General features: G+C 51.4%; 3 long non-coding RNA genes across 3 annotated transcripts; 2 read left to right on the top strand and 1 right to left on the bottom strand.

Annotated features, from left to right (window-relative positions):
* The first annotated feature begins 73 nt into the window (after positions 1–73).
* Positions 74–2265, top strand: LOC307204380. The gene is made up of 2 exons (XR_013833657.1): positions 74–135; positions 1568–2265. It is a non-coding gene; the product is annotated as an uncharacterized lncRNA (long non-coding RNA).
* On the bottom strand, positions 673–21555 carry LOC307204343. The gene is made up of 3 exons (XR_013833615.1): positions 21298–21555; positions 10640–10759; positions 673–1440 (listed from the first exon to the last, which is right to left on the bottom strand). It is a non-coding gene; the product is annotated as an uncharacterized lncRNA (long non-coding RNA).
* Positions 9073–11528, top strand: LOC307204375. The gene is made up of 2 exons (XR_013833652.1): positions 9073–10291; positions 10909–11528. It is a non-coding gene; the product is annotated as an uncharacterized lncRNA (long non-coding RNA).
* Positions 21556–21662: the final 107 nt, after the last annotated feature.

The following is a 21662-nucleotide window of genomic DNA, read 5'->3' as shown; positions in this document are numbered from 1 at the left end:
TCGTCCTCCTCCCACCCTTCTCCCCTGACCTCACATTCTGCCCTGGAAAAGCATCATTGTGGTCTCCATGGCAACCAGGGATGAAGGCTGCTGCTGATGCAGGGAAGATGCCTGGGTCCCTCGCCTCGGGCCAAGGTGGGGAGGGCCCCCCGCTGAGCTGGTCCACCCCTCCTTGTCGGGCTTTGGGCTCCGAGTCCAAACCCGCTCCCCAGGTGAACGATGCAGCTCGCCCCTCTCTCTCTGCCCATGCCCCGGAACTGCTGCAGCGCTAGGAAGGGAAAAGTCTGGAAGAAACGGGTGGATGGAGAGAGAAATGGAGAGAGGGATGCGCGAGGCGTGGGGAGTGGGGAAAGGAAGCGTGGGGTGGGGAGGTGGGCGCAGAGATCAGGTTAGTCACCTCTTCCTCTTCCTCCCCCGCAGCAGCCCACACACCCAAGGACGCCCCCTCCCAACACTCTGCGCCAGGTTTGCAGGCGCTTCAACCCCTTACAGGTACGCGCCCCACCACCTCTGAACCCCACTCCCCCCACCTCAAAGAGGCTCATCTCTCTCTCTCCCGGGACTGAAACAGTCATTTTGCCACCGCAATTGTTGCCAGAGCTGAACGTTGGGAGGTGTCCTCCGAGCATGTGCAAAGCGCATTTTCCTTCCTCTACTCGCGAGGGACGCTTTCTCTCGGAGTGCGGGTGGGTGTAAAGAAAGAGTAAGTGTGTGTGTGTGTGTGTGTGAGAGAGAGAGAGAGAGAGAGAGAGAGAGATATCATGGAAAACAAAGCCAGATGTTGCTGGACCGCATCTTCGTATTATTATATCTTATTATTTACTAAATCTCTCTCTCTCTCTCTCTCTCTTTTACTGCTGGGGCTGATGAAGGGGTCCAATGACATCCAGAGAGCCCTATCCCTATTTTCATAGCTGTCTGACAGGCAGAAACTCAGCCGGGCAATCAACCTCTAAAGGGAAATGCAGAATCTTCACCTTGATAATATCACAGGAACCAAACAATTTTGCGGACCACAGAGAAACCTCAGCATCCCTCGCGCCCAGGACTACCCCTTCCCTCCACCTTGTGCCAGACAGTGGGGAACCCCTTCTCATTTCCACTCCTAAGGAATCCCCAAGGTTCTAGTCCTCACGCTGCAGAGGAGCATTTGAGGGTCGGTGAGGACTGGCTAAACCAAACAGCTGCTCGTCGCAGGAGAAGCAGCTTCTCTCAGGCCCTTCCCACGCCCTTTGAGGAGGTTCAGACCACCACCCCGTTTTCTCGCTCTTTATGGTGGTCCTCACCACCAGCTCTGCGAGGTCCATTTTACTTCCGATGAAGCAGACTGAAGCTCCTGAAGGTCTCGCGTCTGGAAATCCTGGGGGGGGGCCCTGATCCTGAGCGCAGTCCCTGCAGAGTTAGCACCCTTTTGCTCAGCTGGGCTTCCTTCTGGGTGAACTGTTGTTGGAAGAAGAAAGTTAAATTTATTATAGGAAATGCGTATTTGGATAGGAAAATAGTTCCCAGTTCTGGGTGATTTAGCAATACAAGGAAGCCACGTTTGCCGCCTTTATTCTCCCCGCAGGGATAGAGCCAAAAAGGCAAGAACTCCCCCCAAGAGAAACGAGGGGGAGGCAGGAAGTAAGAGCTGCAACCCGAGAGTATCAGTCTGGCGTTAAAGGAGAGGTCAGCACGGAGATCAAAGGACAAGGAGACAGTTTAGGAATTGGGGAGTTCCCTTCTCCGTCTGCTTTAACCCTTTGCAAACCGCTGTACGCCAACACATGCAAGGCAAAGATTCCTAGGTTTGGACTGCGCATCATACAGGGCCCAGCAGGGGGTCGTTAACATGGGAGGGGGGCATCGGTTGCCATTCACGAGATGTTGTTGGTCTCCAACTCCCAGCAGCCAGAGAGGATGATGGGAGTTGCAGTCCAGCAGCGTCTAGAGAAGACATGCGGGGGGGGGGGATGTTTGGTCCAGCCAGTCGAAAACTTCCTGTTTCCTCCTGGCTGGGACACCCTTCCTTTGCATGTCACCAGAGGTGGGCGTGACCTTACCTGTCCAGGTAACAGAAGGCCAAGGCACTCTCTCTCTTTTTCACTTCCTTCCTTCGTCGTTGAACTAGCTTCTTAGCTAGAAATGCTCTGCTAGCTTCTCAGCTAGCAGAAGCAGTGGAATCAAATCTCCCATATGGGGTAAATGCACATATATATATTTGTAACTAAATCTGCCATCAGGGATCCAATTGTGAACTGATGTGAATAAACAACTTTTATTGACTTTAAGATTGTCATGTCTTTATTCTTTTAAGAGGGATAAAAGGGAACTTACCAGGAATATACAATTCAATATTGAATTGTATAAAATAGTGAGAGGCTTACACAAGCCTGCAACCAGCTATCTGCTGTGCATGCAAGAGGGGAATGTAAACTCTGCCAAGTAAAGGAACTTGCTAACGCACGTTAGGAAGGATATTAATAAACAACATATCCTCTCCTGCCTCCCTGAACATTCCATATATATATAATAGCTCACCATCTTACTTTAAAGAGTGTGAGATGGGAAGTGCAATGGGCAAGGTCATGGAAAGAGAGACAGCATGGTGCAGTGGTTAGGGTGTTGGACCAAGGTTCAAATCCCCACTCAGAGATGAAGCTCTCGCTGGGTGACCTTGGACCAGTCACAGTCTCTCAGCTTAACCTACCTTGCAGGGTTGTTGTGAGGAAAAAATGGCCCACTGAAGATTTGGTCGCTTCAAGCAAACTTATGCGCTGCTGGGATCTGAAAGCCCATGTTGGATTTTTAAATTTTCTGGTGCATTTTATTTATTGCTTGCCATGTTTTGCTATGTTGAGTTTAGCACTTACATTTTTGGAAAGGGGGGTTATAGATCTGATTTGTTTCATAAAATGTATTATATGCCGCTTGATTGTAAAAACAACCTTCAAAGCACTTTACAAAAGCTATCCGTTAAAAAGCAATTAAGAACAACTATTTTAAACCCATCTCCAACCCCATCGTTCAGCCCAGACGCTGAGGTCCAGCGCCAAGGGCCTTCTGGCGGTTCCCTCCCTGTGAGAAGCCAAGTTACAGGGAACCAGGCAGAGGGCCTTCTCGGTAGTGGCGCCCGCCCTGTGGAATGCCCTCCCATCAGATGTCAAAGAGATAAACAACCTGACATTCAGAAGACATCTTAAGGCAGCCCTGTTCAGGGAAGTTTTTAATGTATGACATATTAGTGTATTTTTGGTCTTTGTGGAAGCCGCCCAGAGTGGCTGGGGAAACCCAGCCAGATGGGCGGGGTACAAATAAATTATTATTATTATTATTATTATTATTATTATTATTATTATTCAAAAAACAGTTAAAATAATGACTAGGTAAAAACCAGATTAATAGAATCACGGGACTGTAGAGTTGGAAGGGATCCTGAGAGTCATCTAGACCAACCCCCTGCGATACAGAAGTCTCAACTAAAACATCCATGCCTAAAACACCTATCATCAACAGTTCATGTCTGGAGAAGCTCTGCCTAAACAGAATTGCTTTGAGCAGGTCCTGAGCTGTTAAGGGCTTGACTGAATGATCGGTTGGTCACATTTATATTCCCCCTATCCCTCAAGGACTTGGGGCGGAGTACACAGTTATCCTCGCAACAACCCTGTGAGGTAGGTTCTGGTCCTAGCAGTCCATACTGGCTCCTTATAATTAAACACACATTAGTGATGCAAGATTAGGAGGTCAGGAACAGGAAGCGGCCCATGTGTCCTAGCCTAGGTTTTGGGTACACAGTAGGCAGAAAATCAACAGGTGTAGCTTGCTGCGATCAGCGCAGCGTCCCCTGTTGGATATTTGCCTGTCATGCAGCTGGCAAAGGCAGAAGAGCTGCCAGCTGCCTGCCTCCGAGGTGAAGGGGGCCAGTGTTTGTGGGGCTCCGTTGCATTCGGGGCACGTCCTTCCCGACCCACCGGGCAAGGCAAGGCAAAGCCAAGCCAAGCCATGCCAACCCCCCACCTCGCCCCGGCTGCTACGTTCGTCACTCGCTGAGCAGCGTCAGCAAGCGTCGCTGCTGCTCCGGCAACGGGCGCACTAGCAGGGGCAGGTGCTGCCACCCGGTGGCCACAGGAAGGTACTGCAGGGCCGGCGCGGGCGTGACGCAAACACGCGGCAATTATCACGCCAGCAGCACCAAGGCTGGCCGGGCACCCTCAGCCCTCCAGAGGTTTGGCAAAGAGGCCTTTTCCTTATCGGGGGCGCCAGCAGGATCTCTGCTGCACCCACAGAGGATGGCCCTTTGGGAATGGGTAGGATGGTTTTATTATGGGGGGGGGGGACTGGGGGGGGGGGTTACCCAGCCAACACATCTGAAGCGTTGGCCTCCTGAGCTCGTGTGAATTTGACAACATCCATTTCCAGAGCAGAGGAGCTCGTTCCGCCGCACGGCGTTACATGCAAACACCACCACTGATTTCAATACATTCTCCTCCATTGGACAACCTGCCCTGGGCAAGGAGACCCCGTTCCCAAACACAGAAATTCACCAAAGAAATAGCCCAATAGTTGGTTTCATTTAGTTCCAAAGGGTAATAAAAATTGTGGTCCAAGAATGGAGGGGAGGGGACCTGACTCATGGAACGAATGGAACTGGGACGCCCACGCACACCTAGGATATGTAGATATTTTCATTAACTCGCGTGAAGTGTGCACTTGAACCACGCATGATGGACAGGGGCATGTCTGGATCTCAAGGTTTCTGCCTGGTGCCACAGCTTTTTCCGTGACATACCGATGATGTTTTGATGCTGCTTTGTTAAATGTATCATGGGGAAATGTGGGAACTCTTGTGGGAATTTTTCGAGGATAGTAGGGGAGGATATATTGATTAAATATTATCCTTCCTCACTCACGCTAGTGCGCTAGTAGCAGAGCACATCCCCTTGCACATTGCAGGAAGCGAGTGGATGGATTCATGAGAATCGTTTGCTTTAAGCAATCCAGTCTGGCTTGTCCAGATTGGATTGTTCCTGGTAAATCCCCTTTAGTTCCCTCTTAAAAACAATAATGACACAACAGTCTTCTTTTAAAAGGAATGATAAGGTTTACTTGCATTCAGTTCACAGTATGAAGGCAGGCTTTAGCTCAGGGGTCAGCAACCTTTTTCAGCTGTGGACTGGTCCACCGTCCCTCAGACCATGTGGGGGGCTGGACTATATTTGGGGGGTGGGGAATGAACAAATTCCTATGCCCCACAAATAACCCAGAGATGCATTTTAAATAAAAGCACACATTCTACTCATGTAAAAACACGCTGATTCCTGGACTGTCCGCGGGCCGGACTGAGAAGGCGAATGGGCTGCATCCAGCCCCCGGGCCTTAGGTTGCCTACTCCTGCTTTAGCTTGTAGTTACAGTTACAGAGAAAAGTGTGGGTTCATCCTCTGTGAGGGATGAGCCCATGTGCTACTGGCTGAGGGCCAGCAGACAGCAAAAGGAAAAATGGAGAAAAAGGATCAAGAGAGAACAATGGCTGCGTGACTGGCCCTGTTGTAGGGTCTGCCAGCGTCACGCCTCTCTACCTGGTCACACGCAGGGGGAGGATGCTCCAGGTGTGACAGGAAGTCCTCCTGGCTGGAGCAACATTCCCCTGTGTGTACACTCTGGGCAAAAAAGGAAATGTTGTATTTGACTGTGTCAGTGATATTATATCCCACAACTCTTAACAGCCCATATGCCCTTTGTTCTGGGCTTTTTCTTCCCTGTTTTTGCTTGGGAGTTAGGAACCTTATTTCAACAATAAAATGATCAAGGCTTCCTAGCTGCTCTTTTGCTTTGATTTGCCTGGCAGAGGTCTCTTGCTTGAACCTGATCAAGTCTGAACCCGCAGGTCTCTAGACCCTGGCAAAGTTGGGAAACGGTTTAAGTAGCGTACCCCAATATTTTGTCCTTATCAGCCTTTCTGGGATCCTTTCCAACCTCACAATTCTAGTATTCTTTGCTTCATTGGAGGTTTTTAAACAGAAGTTGGGTGGCCACCTGTCAGGGATCCATTGGCTGCATTTCCTGCATTGCAGGGGTTGGGCTAGATGACTATTGGGGGACCCTTCGAGCTCTACAGTTCTATGATTTTGTGTGCACACAAGGGGGCACCCCTTCTCTCCACCACCCGCTTCCTCGCAGCCCTCGTCCCTCCTGGCTGTTTCCCACCCATCATAAGCCGCCCATCTGCCAGACCTTGGCCAGAGCCTCACTCTCCTGCTCCAGTTCTCCTTTGTCAGTCTCCTTTGCCCAGCGAGATGGGCCTCTCTCCCTGGAGAAACTGGAGGGCCTGGCATTACGGCAGGGAACGTCCCGTCCCCCCTTCCTTCCTCTCTCCCAGACCCAAAGGAGACTTTACGGTTCCCCCAGTTTCCTCAAATCCAGAGCCAGTTGCAAAAGGATTAAGTCACAATTATGGGGAGGGAGGAGAGCAGGATGAGGCCTGAAGGTGCGAATGGGCTGAGAGGAGGGACCCCTCAGATGAAGAGGCTGGGAGTGGGGGCGAGGGCTCTCTGGATTCTCGAGGAGGGGGGATAGGAAGGCTTCTTACCACACCCCACCCTCCGAAGCCCGTGTGGGGATGTTGCCAGGGAGCTTGGCCAACGGGCCCGAGAGAGAAACCAGGGCAGGGTAGCTGGGCCTTGCCCCCCCCATCTCCCCAGGAAGGGCTTCCTTCGGCCCGGGTCCTCCGGCCTGGCACCGGGGAGTCGGCAGGAGGATTAACAGTTCCCTGCGCCTCCAGCGTGGCGTCGCGCTGAGAGTGGTTTGGAGCGGGCAGCCAAGGCGCTCTAATCGAAGCCAGGTGTGGGGGGCTTTTTTGAGGGGGGAGGCTCGGAAATGGGGGCTTGTATCCTGTCCAAGTCAGGCCGGTCCTGGGCCCACCGCTGAGCATGCGCCAAAGCCGCAGCTGCTGCTGCTGCTGCTGCTGGAGGAGGAGGGAGAGAGAGAGGCGCTGGCTCCCCGCATCTGGCCTGCCTGCGTCGCCTCCTCGCGCGGTGATTAATGGCGGGGAAGGGAGGGGGCACCCAGACCCCCCCCCCGCCGCGCCAATGAGTTCACCAGAACCTCGCTCCAATGTGCGGAACTCGTTGAGGGGAAAGGCGCCCTCTCCGCGCGCGCGCGCGCACGCGCCACCCCGAAATGCGCCTCGCGCTGCCCGCGCGCAGCCAGCAAGGGGCCACGAAAGCAGTTTCTCGCCCTTCCTCCCCGGTTCCCGCTTGGGCACGGCGTGAAGCAGGATCAGGCCAGAGGGGTCCCGTCTAGTCCAGCCTCCTGTCCTTGCCAAATGGCCCCGAGATAAAGTGCCTTTGGAGGTTCCATAAGAACATAAGCAGAGCCTGGGGGTTGCTGGATCGGGCATAAAGTGGCCCATCTAGTCTTGTATCCTGCATCCAACCACATGCCCCAAACGGGAAACCCACAAGCCAGACATGGAGGCAACAGCGCTCTCCCAGCTTGCAGTTTGGAGGTAGGCTGCCCTGTGCCTGGAGGTTCTGTTAGTTAATGGCTTTCGCAAAGGGGGCCCATCGAGTCCAGCGCCCTGTCCTCACTGTGACCAGCCAGACGCCCCAAAGGGACCTGAGCAACTCTCAGCTGTTTCTTCCCCATTGCCTGGTATACAGAGGTAGACTACCTCTGGGCGTGGAGGGTCTACTATCACAGCAGGCCTCCGATTGGAGGTTCTGTTTTACAATCCTGAAGGCCCCCTGAGTCCAGCTTCCTTTTCTCTCAGTGGCCCAATTAGGGGAAGAAAGGAAGCCTGAAAGCAGGACCGGAGTGTGCCAGCTCTCCCCAGCCCAGTTGGACTGGCATGCAGATACATTCACTGCCTCCGCCAGGGCAGGGAGAACAGAGCCATCGGAGGTACAAGCTGATGACAGCCTTACCTTCCTCTGTGAATTTTCATAATCCTTTATAAGAGCATTGGAGGAGCCTGGCTGCAGCTGGGTCAGGCCAGTGGGGGCCCATTCAACCCACCTGAGGGATGTGGCCCTCCAGACCTCCCTTACCTGGCCCTTGAAAATCTCCCCAGGGTGGCGAGAGGGCTGTGTGTGTGTGTAGAAAGTAACCTATCTTGGGAAGGCAAAATTTGCATGTGTTGCCCCTCCCACTTTTGCCTCTGGCCCCACCCACCACTGGCATGCGGCCCCCAGCTGCTGCCACAGAGGAGAATGTGGCCCTCAGCTGGAAAAGGTTAAAGCAGCACACCTTGACCTCAGATCTCAGCAAGGTTTCCCAACTGAGAACAGGATGTCGGCCTAGAGGGGCCATTGGCTTGATCCAGCAGGGCTATCCATATGGATGTCTACTGTGATAGCAGAAACTCCATGCCCAGGAGCAGTCTACCTCTGAATACCTGATGATGGGGAACAACAATTAGATGGGTGGTGTTGTGCTCAGGGGCTGCTGGGGGGTTCCCATTGGGGCATCAGGTTGGCTCCTGTGAGAACAAGATGTTGGACTAGATGAGCCCCCCGCCCAGGCCTGATCCTGCAGGCTTTTCCATTCTTATGTTCCTGCAAAACACCACCTGTTGATTATTGCAGATCAGGCTGCAGAGGAAAGCAGACTCTTGATGTTTTCCTGCTAAGCTGATTTCACAAACCGTACTTAGTGCTTGTTAGGAGTGTGTGTGAGAGAGAATGGGGGCCTTTGCCCCACACCTTGTGGCAATGTTCTCTCCCCCCTCCCCCTGCCCCTTTCCTCTCCAGGAGGGGCAACCTCAGATGTCAGTCAATGCAAGGCCTCAGGGACTCAGCGGCTTGTCTTCAGGTTGCCTGGAGGTGGGGGGGGGCTGCCTGTGTGATTTATACATAACAGACCAATAAATTACCTGGATGAGGCCTGGGGGACCCATTCCTCACACCAGCCGTGCAGAGTCTGATGCCAGAACCTCTCCAAAAAAAGAGAGAGAGAGAGAAAAGGAATTGTTTCCAACAATTAGCTGAAGATGAGGCAAAGACGAGAGAGGAGAGTTAATTCTGGGGGGTGGAGCTCAGTACCCCCCCAACCCCACACTCCTTCTTTCTTAAATTTGTGCCTTTGGGGGGTCTCTGATGGTGCCCCTTTTGTAAGTTTGGTCAGGAAGGAAATGCAATACAAGGGGAGCCTTTCTTTGCAATGCACGGTATTTATTCGTTTTGTTTTGAAATTCATTTATTTATAAGTTCAGTGGGACACAGATACTTCTTTGTCTCACCATTTGCTCCTCAGAACAATCCTGCAAGGTGGGTTAGAAGAGTAAGAATTGTTGGAAGGGGGTCCCCCAAGGGCCATCTAGTCTGACCCCCTGCATTGCAAGAATCACAGCCAAAGGATCCCTGGCAGGTGGCCTCCCAGTCTCTGTTTAGAGACCTCCAGGAAGGAGAGCCCTCCCACTTCCAAGTGAGTTTGTCCCACTGACTGTCAGAATGTTCTTCCCGATGTTGAGTTGGGCCAGGATGAGAGATGGCAACTGGCCCAAGGTCACCCCAGCGTGCCTCTTGCCTGAGCAGGGACTTGAACCCAGGGCCTCCCAGGTTCTAGGCTGGCACTCTGACCACTCCACTGCCACTGCCTCTTTGTCTGGCATCTTGACCCAGAAGTATGAGTCAAGTTTTGTGTCTGTGACGCTGCCTCGCCAAGTCTTGGGCCGTTTTGTCCTGCTGGCTCAAGCGGCTGCTTCTTTGTTTTTGAAAATGTGGGAATGGAACCAGGGAACTTCTGGATGCAGGACCAGACTCCTTGCTTACCCAGCCCAGTACTGTCGGCTCTGACCGGCAGCGGCTCTCCAAGCTCTCAGGGCAGAGATGTCTGCCTTTTGCAGCATCTGGTGCTCCTTGAGCCTTTATAACTGGAGACGCCACCTGGGATTGGATGCGGGATCTTCTGTCTGCAAAGTGGGTTCATGCAATGCAATGCAGGAACAGGGCCTTGTGTGTGGTGGCACCTCCTCCTTGCACTATTAGACATCTCTGTTGCCGTTTTGCTGCCTCCTGAAGGTCTCCATCTGCACTGGTACAAATTTCAGACTGTTTTCATACGTGATATTTTTTGGTAAATTGGTTTGTATCATTTTCTATATATGGAGTCATTACGGAAGTGGTTTTAATTGGATCTAAACACTTGTTTTACATTTGTGCCTATTTTTCCCCTTGTTTTATAGTTGCATGCTTTATTGTTGTCGCCCATCCCTGGGACCTTGGTGGTAAAGGCGAGAAATCTAATAAAAGTAAATTAAGAGCAGCTGCTCCACTGCTGAGATGCGGCTCCATCCCCAACAGCATCTTCAGGTAGGGTTGCGAACGTCCCCTGCCTTAAATACTGGAAAGCCATAGCTGCCGATCACTGTAGGCAATACTGAGTTAGGTGGACCAGTGGTCTGATTCAGTATAAGGCAGCTTCCTCATAGAATCAAAGGAATGCAGAGTTGGAAGGGATACCCAAAGGTCATCCAGCCCAACCCGCCGCAATTGCCGGAATCTCAGCTAAAGCATCCAAGACTCTGCTTAAAAACCTCCAAGGAAGGACTTGGGAGGGAGTCCGTTCCACTGTCAAACAGCTCTTACTGCCAGAAAGTTCTTCCTATGTTTCTATTGAACTCAGTCCTTCATTAGGAACCATGAAGAGTGGAAGCCTACCTTATTCTGAAGGAAAGGAGTGTTGCCTAGTGGTAGGAGGTCTCGAGTTCAGTTCCTGGCAGCATCCCCAAGTGGTGTGGGATGTAACATAAGCCGTCAAGTACAACGCTTCCTGTTTGCCTAGAGTGGACACAGATAGGGGAGTGTTGATCCAGCCAGTTGAACTTCCTGTTCCACCTGGAGCATCCTCTCCCTTCATGTGACCAGGTAGGTGGGCGTGACTTCTTATTACTTTTAAAAGAAGCTTGTTTTGTCTTTATTCTTTTTAGGAGGGACATGAGAGGTCTTCCCAGGAACAGAACCCAATCTGAACAAAGCCATATTGGATTACTTAAGAGATTCAAACGAATCTATCAACTCGCTTCCTGCTGTATATTGGGGAATGCACTCTGCCGTTGACTCACAAGCATGAGTTAGGAAGGATACTATTAAATCAATATATCCTCTCCTAGTATCTACAACATTGCCACAGGTAGGACTGGGAATGTTCCCTGCCTGAATTTCTGGAGAGCCACTCAGGGGCAGTACTGAGTTACACGGAGACAAGGACCTGATTCGTATAGGCCAGCTATTCTGATTTAAACCCCTCCTTTATTTGGAATTGCGACTCGCTTCCTATGCTCCAGACGAAACCAGCCCTTCATTAAGAACCAGGAGGACTGGAATCTAACTACGGAAAGGGACCTTGCTCAGAGGCCTCAGTCTCAACTCCTGGACTCTCCCGAGTGCAGCTTTTCTGAAACTCTGGAGACTTGAACTCTGGATAGCGCAGCTTCCTCTGATCAGCCGCCCTGGTTCCCAGCCATGCATACAGAACCAACAGTGAGATCATCAGATGCCTTCAAAGCTGGGTTCTGCCTCCTGCCAAATAATGTTCCTCCTCTCTGCATATTTGGCAAACTCCTCGCTTTGCACCCATTGCTGAGCATGGGGGGGGGAGTGGGAGGAGCATCCCATAATCTCTGGTTTGGAAAAGGACTTTGCCTCCAACCTGTCCTCTCTAGGTGGCCCAAAGGAAATGGAGCATCATTTGGAAAAACCTCTTCCTCCATCTCCTTCGATCATCCCAGAGAGATGATCACAAAGGGAGGTCGTAGCCAGAGAGGAAGAGGGCCAGCTCTGCCTGGTGAGAAGCTCCACGATTCAGTCTCTGGCAGGTAAGGTTGGGGAGGAATATCAGAAGAGCCTGCTGGCCCCTTCAGTCCAGCATCCTATTCTCACAGCAGCCAACCAGGTGCCCACATGGGAAGCTCCACCTGCAAGCAGGATTTGAGCCCAAGAGCAGCTCTCGCCCCTCCTGTGGTTCCCATAACTGGTACTCAGAAGTGTGGCTGCCTCCATCCAGATCAGTGGCCATCACTGCTTCCTGTGGCAGGGAGTTCCACAGTTTAACTCTAAAACTGCCCTGAATCTTCCAACATTCCATTTCATTGGATGACCCTGCTGAGTTTTAGTATTACATTGAGAAGTCTATGCACTTTCTCTATGCTCTGCAAAGTTTTATATTTCAACTAAACATCCAGAAGAACTTTCTGCCAGTAAGAGCTGTTTGACAGTGGAAGGGGCTCTCACGAGAGATGGTGGACTCTCCTTCCTTGTGGGTTTTTAAGCAGAGGTTGGACAGCCATCTTTCCTGAATGCTTTAGCTGAGATTCCTGCATTTCAGGGGGTCAGACTAGATGAGCCTTGGGTCCCTTCCAGGTACAAATATTATCACATTTATTATTATTACCATAAAATTAAGACCACACATTCATTTCATACCCTGTGTAAAGGTTTTCAGCCAGTTTGCCCCTTGCTGGGGGGCCCAGAAAAAAAATTCACTGGGACTCGAGCCCACCCTTGTTGGCCTGGGAGCGCCTTCCTTTTAATGAAGGGGGCATCGGGTCAGAACAAAACGTCGTTGAAGATCTCTCCATTGCAACAAGATGAAGAGGAGGAGGGTGGCGGTCCTCCTTGCGGAAGGCTCAGTGAGAAAGGGAAATGCAAGACTGAGATCTGTCCTGGAAACCTCACCGGCATCAGAGCCCTGCTGGGTCAGGCCAAAAGGCCCCTGAGGCAAACTTCCTGTTTCTCACCAGACGCCACAACAGGAAGTCCAGCAAGCAGGACGTGGCAAGGCCTCCTCACGTCACCCGTCCCTAGAAAGTGCAAAGCCCGCTTTCAAAGCCATCATGTGGCAGTGAATTCCATAAGTTGGCTGTGCAATGGGGAAAGGAAGACATCCTTTGGCCTGTCACAAGAAAAAAAAAACCCTACCATTGTTTCACAACAACATTATAGCACTGGCTGACCGTCAGGCAAATAAATTTGGCCACCATCTGTTTGGCAGTCTGCTGAAGATGCAGTCTCTCTAATGGGGTCTCTTTAACAGAGGCCAGATTTGCCCAAAATTGAGGAGGAGGGCTATTAGTCCAGAAGTGGGGGGCTGCCTTCCCTTCTAGGTCCCCTCCCAGGGGCCCATATGTCAGTGGTGGGCGGGACGACAAAGGCACATTTCACTCTTTAAAAAAATGCATTTTCATGTTTTACTTTAAATAATCTCGACAACGCATCAACAATCAACATAATACACAAATAAGTGGGTGTCACAACTGGAATATAAGTACATAAACAGGTTTGAGGTTGTCTGTTGGTTTTTTGCAGTCAGAAGGTGCCAGGTGTCTTGCTCTGCTTCCCTTTGAGAGGGGTCTGGTCGTCTGGGCAGCCCATGACCTCCTGATACACTGACCAGGCTTGTGCCTCGAGGAGGTCACTGCACTGCTGCTAATCCAGCAGTTTGACCCTTGGAGGTGCACTCCGTTGTCTCTTGAGACAGATGGATGTCATCAAGGTGCATAAATGTTATAGAATGATAATTAAAAATCAAATAAGTGTCCCAGAGCAAATTTTACCTCTGTACAGCAGGCAAGTTTCTACCCACACTCACCCACCCACCTGTCTCTCTCCATCCTCCTTCCAGAGAAGAAAAGGATCAGAGTCCAAGGAGGGGAGTGGCCTGGGGAGAGGTCCGAGGGCCGGAGAGAGAGGCCTCCGGAGGGCTGCATTGGGGCTCTGCCCTTGAGGCTCCCTGGCTCAGTGGGTGGGCGCCAAGCAGGGGCGTAGGAAGGGGGCGGGGCGCCCCGGGTGCCATCATGGAGGGGTGTGTGACAAATTATCAAGGAACAATTACTGCCCTACTAGGGCAGTTCATAAAAACTTTTTTTAAAAAAGCCTGCTCCAAAGGTCTTCTCTTACTACACTAAGGATTACATAGCTATATATGAAATTTCATGCATATCAGTTAATATCTTGACCCTCCTCCACAAAAATAGCTGCTTACTTGGCCGTTTTCCTATGTCGTGAAGGCTGAAATTTCAATTCAGTGGAGCACTTACTGTTCCCATCCCTAACCCTGCAGAAAACCATCTAATTAGACTTTAATTTGATTTTGACATGTTTTTAGGATTAATTTAATTATTGTTTGATTTTATACCAATGTTATGTATCTGATGTTAGCCGCCCTGAGCCCGACTTCAGCCGGGGAGGGTGGGCAGGATATAAATAAAAGTTGTTTATTATTACTATTATTATTACTATTATTATTACTATTATTATTATTATTATTATTATTCCTTTGTAAGAAAATATGACACAACATAAAACCATTTTTGCAGGCAAAAAAATAAATCAATCAATGTGGAGGGGGGGGTGACAAGAAATTTTCCGCACTGGGCACCACCTGACTTTCCTACGCCTCTGGCACCAAAAAGTGCAGGTCTGGGTCTTCTATATACCAGTTTGCATGCAAGTGGGTGGTAGAGCCCCCTAGAAGCAGGGTTTGCAGTTAGCAGAGCACCAGGCACATTTTGCACCTAAAGATTCTCCATTTGTGAGCACCTCAAAGAGTCTGGGTGCCTTTTTTTTTTTTTTTTTTTTTTGGACCTGGCTGACACTCAAGGATTCCTGAAATGTATGTGCTTTGAAGCCTCAAAGTATATGCTAAAGATAGACAATATATTAATAAATGTAACAATAAAGAGTAGAGTGTTTTGAAAACTGAAGTATGGTACCAATATTTTTATTGTCAACACCAAATTAAACATGTATTAACAATTTCTGCTAAAAATGTGATATTAACAATGTGTTACTTATGTGAATTGCATATTACAGTAATTCATGCTTATCAAAAATAATAAATAAGAAGTGGCAACTAGACATTCTCTTTTGGCATCCACAACCAGCACCCAGGAGCCATTCGGCTCCTAGTTTTTCTATCCCAGTTCCTAACGCTGCCTGGAGAGGGTTACCTGGGGGGCTGCTAAGAGGCAGGGGGGGCTGGAGGTGTTAGTGACTATCAGACTTTGAAAAGTTGGACCGATTTCACCTGCTGTGTTGAATTAATCAAACTAAATAGTTTTCATCGGCTTTTGAATAAACGTTCAACTAATTGTTACTGTTCTGATTTTTACAGCATTCTGGTCTTTCCTCAGTGGGTCTTGCAAACCACTATTCTGAATAATTCTTTTAAGAAGGCAGGGGATGAAGAACTTAGGCAACCAAGTGGGTGGGTGGGGAGTGTGGCCCATCACAAAATTTGGGAACCACTTGATTCTCAAAGGACATGCAGGCTGCAGTCTCCGAACCAGAGAAGCAGACGTTCTTGTGCTCGAATGCTGCTTGTGGGTTTCCCAAAAGAGGCACCTATGTGGCTACTGTGAGGGCAGGATCCTGGTCTAGATGGTCCCCCTCTGGCCTGATCCAGCAGCCATGATCTTCTGAGGTTCTTAACTTCTTAAGCAGGGTGCAAACCATGGTGTCAGCCTCACAGCCTTACAGGGACTTCAGGGCCTTTGTGGGCTTGGAGACCTGTTTTTTGTGCTTTGTTTCCCCTTAAGAAGCAGCCCTGCAGGGGTGCAACTCTGCACAGAGGCAGGGGGAGCTTGGGCAAGGCTGCGGTCGTGTGTGGCGCAGTGGGAAAGGGGAAACGAAAGCTGTCAGCCTCCACACATTCTTTCTCCCTCGGTCCAGACCCCACTCCGTTTCCACAACAGGAGAAAAAGCCAGCCTGGCCTTACCTTGGGCCAAAGCCACCCCCAGCCTCAATTGTGGCACTTCTGGGCAGGCAACCAACAAGGGCTCATCCAGCCTTGTTCCCGACCAGGAAACTACGAGGGAAGCGTGGGGAGTTGTTTAGGATGGATGTGTGTCAGGAAGGATTCAGCAGGACCAGGGTCATGGGGTGGGGGTTTTTCAGACTGAGGGCCACACTACCTCACTGGCAACATGGCAGCAGTGGGTGGGGCCAGAGGGAAAAGAGGGCGGAGCTACAGGTGTGATTTGTACTTTTGTATACAAAAACAGAGGTCCTGCACTCTCACGCATAAAACTCTCCATCTTCCATTCAGGCAAGAGAGAGAGAGGCAGAATCAGAACTTTACGCTTGGGAGGGACCCCCAAAGGCCATCCAAACCCTGCAATGCAGGGCCAATCAGAGGCTAAGGAAAGCGGATGTGGCCTGGGGCAAGTCCCAAGGGCTTGATGGGAAGCCCTTGGGGGCCGAATTTCTCCTCTGGGTTTGAGGATTGCTCTCCCTCCTAGATAAAAGTTTTATAAACATATGTATATTTTCTCTCCTAATATTTGAACTTTGGGATTGTGTGGCTGACAGGGGATTTTAAATGGATCTGAGGAACTCCCTGCTTATACAGCCCAGAATAACACAACTATGTGATGGTCCTAGGTGCCTCTGAAAGGGGGATTAGGCACATTTGTGGTGGAGAGTTCTGTCAAGGACTATTAGACAGCACGGCTAAATCTGGCTGATGAGAGTTGCAGTCCCAGAGGGCAGCAGCTTGAAGAAAGCTGCCATATAGGAAGATAGGAGGGTCAACGTTTCCCTCGTACCTTGGCATTTTAAGGTGCAAGCTTCTGAGTCGCACAGGACCCTATCTCTCTCTTTTGAGGACTCATCCTGAAGCAAGAGTCCTGTGTGACTCCAAAGCTTGCATCCGGCAATTTTATGTCTTTATTTCTTTATATACAGCTTGGTTGTCAACAACCTTAAAGATAGATAGATAGATAGATTCTTTATTGTCATTACACAAGTGCAACATTGCACAGTGGTTTACGTTTAGGTACTCTGGGGACATTTCCGCCTGCCAAGATGAAGCCAAGTGACCTGAGCTATTATGGGTTGCAGGGAGCCCATTTTGAAACGGGTAGAGCCTCTTCCTTAAACTGAGACAGCAGTCAACACTGCGCATTTGAAAAGACAGCAAAATGAGAGTAGGGAAGGCAAGCTACGGTTCATAAAGAACCACCCGTATTTTTGCTTGTCTGCAAAATTTGGCAAGCCGGAGCCACCACTGGGGAGGCCACACTCCTTTTCTGGGGTCATGGGATGGGATGAAGATGTTGGGACTTTCCCCTCTGTCCCCAAGAGACAGGTAGGTGCCCAGACCTAAGTCTCCAAGTTCCTCTTGGCCTCTCCTGCTATTGTAGATCTGCCCATGTCTGCCTGATGGTGGCTTAGACCAGCATTTCCCAAAAAGGATAGTAGCACCTTGGGGGGTGGGGTGGCAGTGTGTGTGTGTGTGTGTGTGTGTGTGTGTGCGCGCGCGCGCGCGCTAAGAGGCAAGGGGGGCACCGGAGATGACAATCAGACTTTGAAATGCTGCTGTCACTGTATCAGGCTCATCCATTTTGTAGCACTGATTAAACAAAATTTAATTGGATTTTGAATAAACGTGCAATTGATGGTTACTATTTTACATCTCATTATGTCAGCCCGGACACACCGTTTCTCCGGACGCACCTCTGAAAGCCTACCGAAGGCATCAGAGAACCCCGAATTAAAATAAGCCGGACCCCCACTAAAAGTGGGTGGGGGCGCCGAGGAGGATAGTGAACCGGGTTTATCAGTTTTTAATAACAGAAGCAGGGCCACGAGGAGTGATCCCCAACTCAGCTCTACCCACTGCAATCATTAGACCTAAGTTATGCGTGCCAGTTAATACGTCTACTCCGAGTAGGACTAGCCCCGCCTGCAGACTCCGTTTCTGTTCCTTCCTGCCTCCTTTCGTTGTGGGTACGTGACTGCTGCTTTTGCTTTCGAGCAGCTGTGTCACACACCTCAGACTTTCATATTTGCTAAGCTTCTTATTTGAAAATCTTCCGGGCGGGGGACAGGCGGGGGAAGGGGAGCGGAGCCCTTTCAAAGCGGGATAAAAGCGAACTTCGTCTTCCCTCGTCCCGGGGCGGGGCGGGGCAGCTCCCCTAGGGCAGACAAGTTACCTCGCTTTCCGGGTTTATTCTCCTTTCTCCCCCTCCCCCAGCGAGATGGGAAGGGGTCCGCAGGCCGGGTGGTGTGGCCCCTGGGCGCCTTTCGGCAAAGGGAGCGGGCGCCAGAGCAAGGCGTTCGATCCCGCGGAAATAATCAATTAATATTATTCTTTGGAAACATTCTGAAGTCGCGAAGAGGCTGACAAGGTAGCATAAAAACAAATAAAAAAAAACAAATACGACCTAGATTCCTGTTGGTGTTATTGATAGCAACAGCAACGGTTATTACAATAACTAAATTAAAATAACAATTAATAAAATAGTAATAATAGCAATAATAATTATAAACTGGGGTGTGGGGATTTGCACATGCTGTTCCTGAAATGCAATTGTTATTCTCGCTCAAAAACCGGGAGAAATCCACGGTAACGACCTCGAAATTCGCCTCGCAAAGCGGCAAGTACGCCAGTCTTTTAAAGCCCGGGGGAGAGGAAGGCTGGGCGCACGCCCTTGTGGGGGGAGGGGAGAGGAATATTTTCAAAAGTTGAGTGGGGGGAATCTCCTAAACAGCGATGGAAAGGAGAGCCGTCCGCCTGGGCAAGAGAGGCGAAAATGAAACCAGCCTCCGGCGCGCATCCCCGGGTCGGCGGGCCCGCGATCTCCAAACGCCTAAAAAAGGGCCTCTTCTCCCTCTCCAAAGTTGGGCGCGCCTGGGTGGCTTCCAGCAGAATCCATCGATCCTTCCCCAAAATCCCCTTTCAGGCGTTTTTGATGCGGTTGTAAATTCAATTGCGTTGTGTTGTTTTAAGTTGAGAAGTTTTTGTTATTAATTCGTTAACGCGTTTCTTGTCGTTTTCAAGCCTTTGAAAAGGCTGAGAAAAACCGTCTCGCTCCTCCAGCCAAGGAAGCAAACGATCCCATTCGTTTTAAATCCTTTTTTGGAAGAAGAGGCGCAATAAAAAAATATATTGCCTTATATTCCTCGGGTCCATTTTTGCTCCTTAATCGAAATCGCTGGCGGCTAAGCTTAACCCTCGATTTAACCCGGGGGGAGCAGAGCCGGAGAATCTCTTTCGATCAAGCGTTTTATAAATCTTCGAAATAAATGAAAGAAGCAAGTAGTTTCACCCGTCCAACCGTTTGTCAATCGACGACGAGGGGGCGGGTTCGCCTGCAGGGAATATTAGTAGAGCTCCCCTCTCCCCCAAAAATCCAGTCTCCAAGTCCTAACCCGTGTTCAGAGAGTGGAGGGATCTGGTATTTAGAGCGCTGCTCATGCGGGTTTTTATGCCATAGTCGTCTGAACACGGACTCCTGTATAATATTTTTTTTCCTCGCCGGCCTAGAGAAATGCACTGAGGTTTCGAAGGCGCGGGGAATAAAACACGGATCTTACCATCTCTCTCTCTCTTACATGCACGCTTCTGGGTCTGGGTCTCGTGTGGACGATGCCCCCCCCCCCTGCTCTCCCGGTTCAAACTCATATCGCGCCTGAACTCCGTTGTTAAACCGCTTTGGGATGTGACCCCTCTCTACTCGAAAAGCGGTCTAAGTCCCACTCCCCCGCCCCCCAAATAATGAAGAAATGAGAGAAATGCCCTTCAGGGCCCAGAAATGGATTTCACATAATTTGTGAAGTGGGTCTGATGGCCTTGAGAGGGTCAGAAGGGACTAAAATGGAAGACATAGAGCAGCGGGAAGCAGCGAGACGGAAGGAGGTCCCCGTCGATAAGATTCTGAATTACTTTATTGTAACTTGTCAAAGAGAATTCATTTTGTTTATTTACTTATTGCATTTCAATCCCACATTTTTTTCTCCAATGGTGGTTCTCTTCCCCCCATTTAATCCACCAGCAACCCTGCGAGGTAGGCTAGGCGGAGAGTGACTGACGGGCCCCGGGTCACCTGGTGAGCTTCATGGCCGAGTGAGGGATTTGAACCCTGGTCTCTCCCAGGTCCTAGTCCAACACTCTAACCACTAGGCAACACTGGGTCGCTGGAAATGGAGGGGGCGGGAAAGGAGCGGGATGGTTAGCGCTGGAAGCAACTAAGGAGAAAACAGAACTCTGGTCCCAGTCTCCTTTCGAAATCTCATCGTGCAAAAACAAGGTGCTCTCTCTCTCTCTCTCTCTCTCTCTCACACACACACACACACACACACACGCACACGCACACGCACACACACACACGCACACGCACACGCACACATGGATAAACACCACTTTCTCTTTCACACACTTTCCCTGGCCGGTTCCTGCCCCCGGCTGAGGACCACAGCCGTCGCTTTGATAGCAACGGGGGGCCGGGTTGGTTTTGGCTGCAGGAGAAGACCCGACGCGGCGGAGGCTCTTTCCCAAATTTGAGAGAGGCTGCAGAGAAAGACCCCGAGGAAGCAGGAAGGGAGGCCCATTGTCCGTGCAAAACTCCCGGTTTCTTTGGCTTCCCAAGTCCTCGCACCCCCGAAGCCACTGAAAACATGCGAAGAGAAGATAACCCGAAGGGCCCTGCAGTGCAGGACTGGGCCGAAGGTCTTCGCAGCGCCCACCTAGATGCCCCAAATGGGAAGTCCCCGAGCAGGACCTGGACGACTGATTGTGTGACTTCTGAGTGAGGAACTGGGTAGAATCCTGCTTGCGTGCTCAGTTCAGAGCGGCTGGGGATTTGGGTGTTGTGTTCTAAAAGAGTGAAAACTGGACACTGGTGGAGAGGGGGGCCACCATAAGGATCAGGCCGGGCGGGGCATCGAGCCTAGGACCCAGTTCTCACAGTGGCCAACCAGACACCCCCAAAGCGAAGCCCCCAAGCAGTACCTGAGCGCGCAACAGCAACCCTCCCTGGTATAAAAACATATATCTCTGTAACGAAAGAGACGCTATTTATTCAGATAGGGAGTGCTACTGGAAGAGATCAGGATCCCAACTCCTCCGCTGAGAACTCCCCGTTTGGACCCCTCTCCCCCGGCCCTTCAAAGCGGTCCCAGGCCTCCAAAAAAGCGCCCGACGGGACCCCCGGAGCCGCGCGCCTGAATGAAGCGGAGCGCCGCTTTGTCGTTCCCGCGGCGACCGCCAGGTGTCGCCAGCCCAGCAGGCTCCTTCAGCACCCGCGGAGAGGAATTGGGTCCGTGTGTGCGCGGGCGCGCGCGCGCGTGTTGGGGGGCAGCGCGGGATTCCTGGAGGAGGAGAGGAGAGGGGGCTGTGGCCAGGGGGCAGGAGAGCGGCTGGGGAGCGAAGTGCGAGGAAGGGCTATTTACCCCTAGGACCCCCCCCCCATCACCATATCCCGCGGAGACATGGGGGCGGTGTGGGTGGGGGGCAGAGGAGAAGCAGAAGTGGGGCAGGGGAGGCGCAAGGAGGGGCGGGCGCTGGCCGCCTGGCCCCCAAACCCGCAGCACCCACCTCTTGGACTAGAAGCGCTCCCGGGGCCGGACGGGGAAGGGGGTGCTCGCCAAGGGCCAAAGACGGAGCTCCCTCGACGGCGGCGGCGGCGGCGCTCCCTCTTCTCCTTCCCCTCGGGGTAGCCGGAGCCAAGGAGATCCCCGGCAGCGCGCATTGGCGAGGGACCCGCCTCGGCCTGAAGGTCCTCCCTCCAACCCCATCCCACGGCGGGGGGGGGGGGGGCGGCCGCTGCTTCTCCTCCTACCTGGGGCGATTCCTGCGGGAGCCCCGTCGGCGCGGCGGCTCCTCCTCCTCCTCTTTCTCTGCCCCATCCGTCCCGCCCGCCCCGTCCTGCTCCGCTTGCTTCTCTCTGGCCCAGAGGAGGA

The sequence above is a fragment of the Podarcis cretensis genome (genome assembly GCF_951804945.1).
Source record: "Podarcis cretensis genome assembly, chromosome: 15".
NCBI classification, from domain to species: Eukaryota; Metazoa; Chordata; class Lepidosauria; order Squamata; family Lacertidae; genus Podarcis; species Podarcis cretensis.
This window is presented reverse-complemented; position numbering and strand designations above follow the sequence as displayed.